A 6,000-nucleotide genomic window follows, 5' to 3' on the forward strand; every position below is an offset into this window, starting at 1 on the left:
GCCTCAAGGAGTGGTTAATGTGATCCACGACATAGTGGAGTCGGCGCATGTATGCAAGCTCCGAGGAATGATAAAAAAGGTGGAACACATGAGGGAAGTTTTTTCAGTTCAACCTGCGATCAAAAGAGGGAAGATCGAGGAAAAAGACGTGATTAGTTTCTCCACAAGGGACCTAGAGCGCATTCAAACGCCACACAACGACGCCCTAGTGGTCACCTTCCGCGTCAAAGAGTTCGATGTCAAGGGCATCTTGATTGACCAGGAAAGCTCGGTTGAAATTATGTACTACGACGCGTTCAAACAACTCAAACTCCGAGACACAGACTTGGCTCCTGCAACTTCGCCACTGGTAGGTTTCAACTCGCAATCGGAATGACCTTTGGGAAAAATAATTTTACCGGTCAAAGCTGGATCCGTGGTCAAGCAGGTAGAGTTCTGAGTATTGTAAGTGCCGTCTACATACAATTTGATCCTCGGTAGGGGCTGGCTTTACGCTATGCAGGCTGTAGCGTCGACCTACCACCAGGTCATGAGATTCCCCTCGGCTATGGGGGAAATTGAGGAAATTTGGAACGATCAAGTCATGTTGAAGCAATGCTTCGTGGCAGTGAACGGGAGCCGACCTCCTAAAGGCTTCGTGTAAATGATTGAAGGCTCAGAAGACCAGAGTGTCCTTGATGACGTAGGCACCAGGGTCGAGGACAAAACTGTTGAAGAATTGGTAGAAGTACGGATTGACATGGAAAGTCCAAACAAGTTCTTTTTGCTCGGATCAAGCCTGACCGCTCAAGAAAGGACCGAGATGGTAGAGTTCTTGATGGCGAATATCGAAGTCTTCGCATGGTCGCCCTACGACATGCCTGGCATCGATCCAAGTTTTATTTGTCACTAACTCAATGTTTTCCCTGATGCACGGCTAGTCATTCAGAGAACAAGGAGATCGGCTCTTGATCACGCCGAGGTAGTCGCGGAGGAGGTAAGGAACTTGCTTGAAGCACGGGCTATTCAGGAAGTGCAATATCTTCGGTGGATTTCAAACACGATCGTAGTACCCAAGAAGAATAGGAAGTGGCGAGTTCGCATCGACTACAAGATCGTCAACCGAGCTTGCCCTAAAGACAGCTTTTCTCTGTCCAGAATAGACCAGCTGGTGGAATTAACGGCGGGACATGAAAGGCTCAGTTTTTTGGATGCCTACCGCGGTTATCATCAGATTGCCATGCATGGCCCCGACCGTGAGATAACCTCTTTCACCACTCCAAAAGGACTCTTCTACTATCGAGTCATGCCTTTTGGTTTGAAGAACTGTCACGACCCAAACCCGCCCCTATGGGTTTAGCACCGTAACAAGGCCTGCTTAACAGTAATACAGTAATACAGAGTACAGGGGCATGGCGGAAGCCAAAACAGTAAATAAACAATGTCCAATGAGCTGTGAGAGTCTGTATGCAAAAGGCTTTTTATACATATATACAATCAGTGCAAAGCAAAACAGTATGTACAACATTTACAATCGTTTAGGACAGGGACTTAATCCCTATTAAAACGGTACAGTAACAGTGTATATAGTCTATACAAAAACAGAACAGAAAGGGGGAAACTAAAACACCCCCATAGCCTTAGCTTGAACGGACTCGGAACCTCGCAGTGAGGCGCATAGGTTGGCTTGACAAAACTGGAGTTTACCTCGATGCTTCTAGCAACGGTCCGGTGTCTGTACACTTACATATATATATGAGCAGTGAGCTAAAGCCAAGTGAATAACATAATGCGTAAAGAGATTAAGAATGAATGTCCTTACAGTATTGAAAATAGTCATTTCAATCAGTATATCAGTTATTCAGTCATTATAGTCATATGTGGTACATCTAATAGCAAAACAGTACAGTAGGTCTTATCAGACCGAACAGTCAGTTGATGGCCATCATATCAGTAAACAGTAGTGGTTCCAACATGGGAACCGACAGAGATCTTTGTTACAATAGCAGTACAATACAGTAACAATAGGTTGCTAAGGATGCCACAATGCAGTTCACAATTAGGACATCATTCATTTAGTAACAGTATCATTTCAGAAAACAGTACAGTTCAATTGTTCAGAAGATAATCATATTTGAACATATCTTTACACAGTTGTTACTCACAGAGTTCTGGGCTACAGATAAGCTAGTGCGTGTCTCCGGATGCCAACCCTACACAGTTACAGAGTGAACACACACTAAGCTATACAGTTGGGAAAATAATAACTTAATCCCTAACTCGACTCGGTGTGGTCCTATATCCATATCCTCATAAGATACCTTAAACTAGGCCTATGAATGCCTAGGATGAAATGAGGATGCAAAGATGCACTTCAAAAGTATTTTCAGAATTTTCAGAAAACAGGGTTCACGCTCGAGCGTAAGTTACTCCGCTCGAGCGGACATGCAGACAAAGGTTTCTACTCGAGCGCAGACTTACCCGCTCAAGCGTACTGCAAAACAGTCAAAAGTGCTGGATGTGTGAAAATCACGCTCGATTGGGCGCTCGACACCTGCTCAAGCGTAAAACACAAGGTCTCGTTCGAGCATAAATTATCTCGCTCGAGCGGACTTCAAAACAGTGTAAAGTACTGGGAGCACGAATTTCAAGCTCGAGTGCCAGTCACCCCACTCGAGCGTGAGTTCAATTTGCAAGATAAGGGAGCTCAATTTGCAATCTATACTTTAATTCTTCAAGTTCTCTAGCCAATTCTCCAAGTTCAACTCAATTCCTCTCACTCTCTCACTCTAGTCGACTAGAACAAGGAAATGGCTGAAGAAAATGTTTTGGTCAAGTGTGTATGAGGCTCAAAGTGTTTAGTTAGTGGGTCACTAGGCATAGCAAAGTCGTGATTAAGTCCAAGTTTGCAATTTATCAATAATTAATCTAATTTAAACATACCAAATCACATTTTAATTAGATATGCCATAAAATCACATAAATTCTAATGATCATAAATCATCAATCAATTTCAGATTCGGCCGCCGATAAGGCCTTTACTTTGCAGTTTAAAGCACAAAACATAAATAGATAATTTAACAATCAACAGATAGATATGCATTTAAACTAGCACACTCAATTGATCAGTTCGGTATTTCAGTCGATTCAATTACTTATCATAATCAGTCTCAGTTTAGCAGTAATCAATGGTTAATCGGTAAACAGTGGTGAGGGTTGTTATAAGAACGCTGGGGCAACTTTCCAAAGGATAGCGACCAAAATGTTCGCCCCTCTGCTAGGCCGGACGATGTAGGCTTACATCGATGACATGGTGGTCAAAAGCAGGCATCGGGCAGACCACCTGTTTGACCTAGCCAAGATGTTCGCTATTCTCAAACAGCACAAGCTACGCCTGAATGCGTCCAAGTGTGCCTTCAGCGTGGGATCCGAGAAATTCCTAGGCTTCCTAGTCACAAACCGAGGCATCGAGGGAGACCCTACACAAATCAAAGCCATACAAGAATTAAAGTAGCCCAACTCGGCGAAGGACGTGCAACATCTGGCCAGGATGGCCGCTGTTCTTAATCGATTCATAAATTGGTCATTAGATCGCTGCCGCCCTTTCTTTCGAGCCCTGAAATCCAAGTTTTCGTAGGACGAGGAATGTGACAGGGCTTTGGCCGAGCTAAAGGCGTATCTGTCTTCTGCTCCATTGTTGGTGACACCAAATCCCGGCAAAGAACTCTACCTTTATTTGGCCGTTTCTCAGCATGCAGTTAGCGCAGTGCTTGTCCGGTCAGAAGGAATCCAGCATTTCCCCATCTTCTACGTGAGCAAAACTTTGCTACCGGCAGAGTCGAGATACTTGCTGTTGGAAACACTCGCCTTGGCGTTGATGATGGCCTCTAGGAAATTGGTGCACTATTTTCATGCTCACACAATCATCGTTTTGACCGAGTTCCCATTCAAAGCCTTGTTCGAGCGGGCAGATTTCTCCGGTCGAATCCTCAAGTGGGCGGTCGAAAGTTCCAACCCTGAATTGCCATAAAAGCACAGACATTGGCCGACTTCGTTACTGAATTCTCACCTGGAATTCATCCAATATGCCCAGTAGATCTGGCCACGGCAACCGAGGAGGTGAATGTAGGCTCGCCAAAAATTGCATAGTAGGGCGATGTTGGCGACGCGGAACTTGCGCGCCCCGCCATAGAACCTCCAGCCAGCATAGTACTGTGGCCTGGCGATGCGACTCCGGACTTGGGCATAGCAGATCGACGTGTTGGGTCCGGTGCTGCATCGCCGAGGGGTGATGAAATGGAATCGAACAACAGCAAACCAGAAACCAAACAGCCGAGCGACCGTGATCCCATCGACCTTCGAGCCTCCTAGGACCCTTCAGAGTGTTGGAAGCTCTTTGTCGGCGAAATGTGGAAATTTTTTGTAGATGAAGCCTCAAATCGTCATGGTGCCGGGATGGGCATTGTTTTGATCTCCCCAGATAGTCTGACCATCGAACACTCTATCACACTCGGATTCCCTGCGTTAAGCAATGAGGCTGAATACAAGGCACTGCTGGCCAGACTTAAGAGCGTGTTCCAAGTGCGCGCATCCGAGCTGATGGTTTACAGCGACTCCCAACTTGTTGCCAACCAAGTATCTGGGGTTTACGAAGCTAAAGATGACAGAATGACAAAGTACCAAGCTTTGATAAGAGACCACATCAAGCGATTCCAGGCGATAAGGGTCCAACAAATTGGTGGGAAGAAAATGGCCGCGTAGATGAGTTAGTCGGTCTGGCTTCCATGGTTGACAAAATATCTCCCAGTCCTCTCCTGATTGAGTTTCTTCCAAGGCCTAGTATAGAAGAACTCGAGCAGACAGAAGTACTTTGCACCGAGCTTGGCCCTTCTTGGATGGACCCTATTATCCTCTTCCTAAAAGAGCGGACCCTTTCAGCCGATAAAAAGGAAGCGCATAAAGTCCAGGTGAAGTCAGAGCAGTTTTGGCTCTCTCCATCTGGCGCTTTATACAAGAAGTCTTTCATCGGTCCTTATCTCAAGTATGTACACCCAAATAGCGTGGAAGCTTTCTTGTATGAAATTCATGAAGGCATATGCGGCAGTCACATCGGGGGCAGATCTTTGGCCTACAGAGCTATCTCGCAAGGGTATTGGTGGCCGTGCCTGCAAGCGGATGCTTAGAAATATGTTTGCAAATGCGAGAAGTGCCAGAAGTTCGCCCACCAAATTCACCAGCCGGCTAGAGAACTTCTTCCCCTCACAAGCCCTTGGCCTTTTGCGATGTGGGGGCTGGACATAGTGGGACCACTTCCAACGGCACTAGGCAACTGGAAGTTCTTCATTGCGGCTACGGACTACTTCACCAAATGGGTTGAAGCTGGGTCCTTAGCAACTATCAACGAGAAAGACGTCAAACGGTTTGTCTGGCAGAATGTGGTAACGCAGTTTGATGTCCCCAAGATTCTGATTTCTGACAATGCCACCCAATTTGACGAGTGCTTATTCAGAGGATTTTGTGAAGAATTAAAGATCAAATTCTACAACTCCACCCCGGCTTACCCGCAGTCCAACGGCCAAGTCGAAGCATCAAACAAGACCATTCTTGATGGGTTGAAGAAAAGACTTGAGAAAGCCAAAGGAAAATGGGCCGAGGAACTTCCAAGTGTTCTTTGGGCATATCGGACGAACCCGAGGCGATCTACCTGGGAAACTCCTTTTGCCTTGGCATATGGCATGGAGGCGGTCATCCCATTGGAAGTTGGTATGCCCACCATCCGCAGTGAAAGTTTTGAGTCTGAGTTGAACTCTGACGCCATCGCCCTGGAATTGGACCTAGTGGAAGAGCGCCGAGACAAGGCTCTAATCCATGTGGCCATATACCAACAAGAGCTTTCCAGAAAATACAACAAAACGGTACACCCCAGACCGTTCAAAGTTAGGGATTGGGTTTTAAGAAAGGTGATGGGCAACACACTGGTGCTGGGGAAGGCAAGCTAGGGGCAAACTAGGAAGGACCTTG

Source organism: Camellia sinensis, chromosome 5, assembly GCF_055761805.1.
Source record: "Camellia sinensis isolate YWXY chromosome 5, ASM5576180v1, whole genome shotgun sequence".
Classification (NCBI taxonomy): domain Eukaryota; kingdom Viridiplantae; phylum Streptophyta; class Magnoliopsida; order Ericales; family Theaceae; genus Camellia; species Camellia sinensis.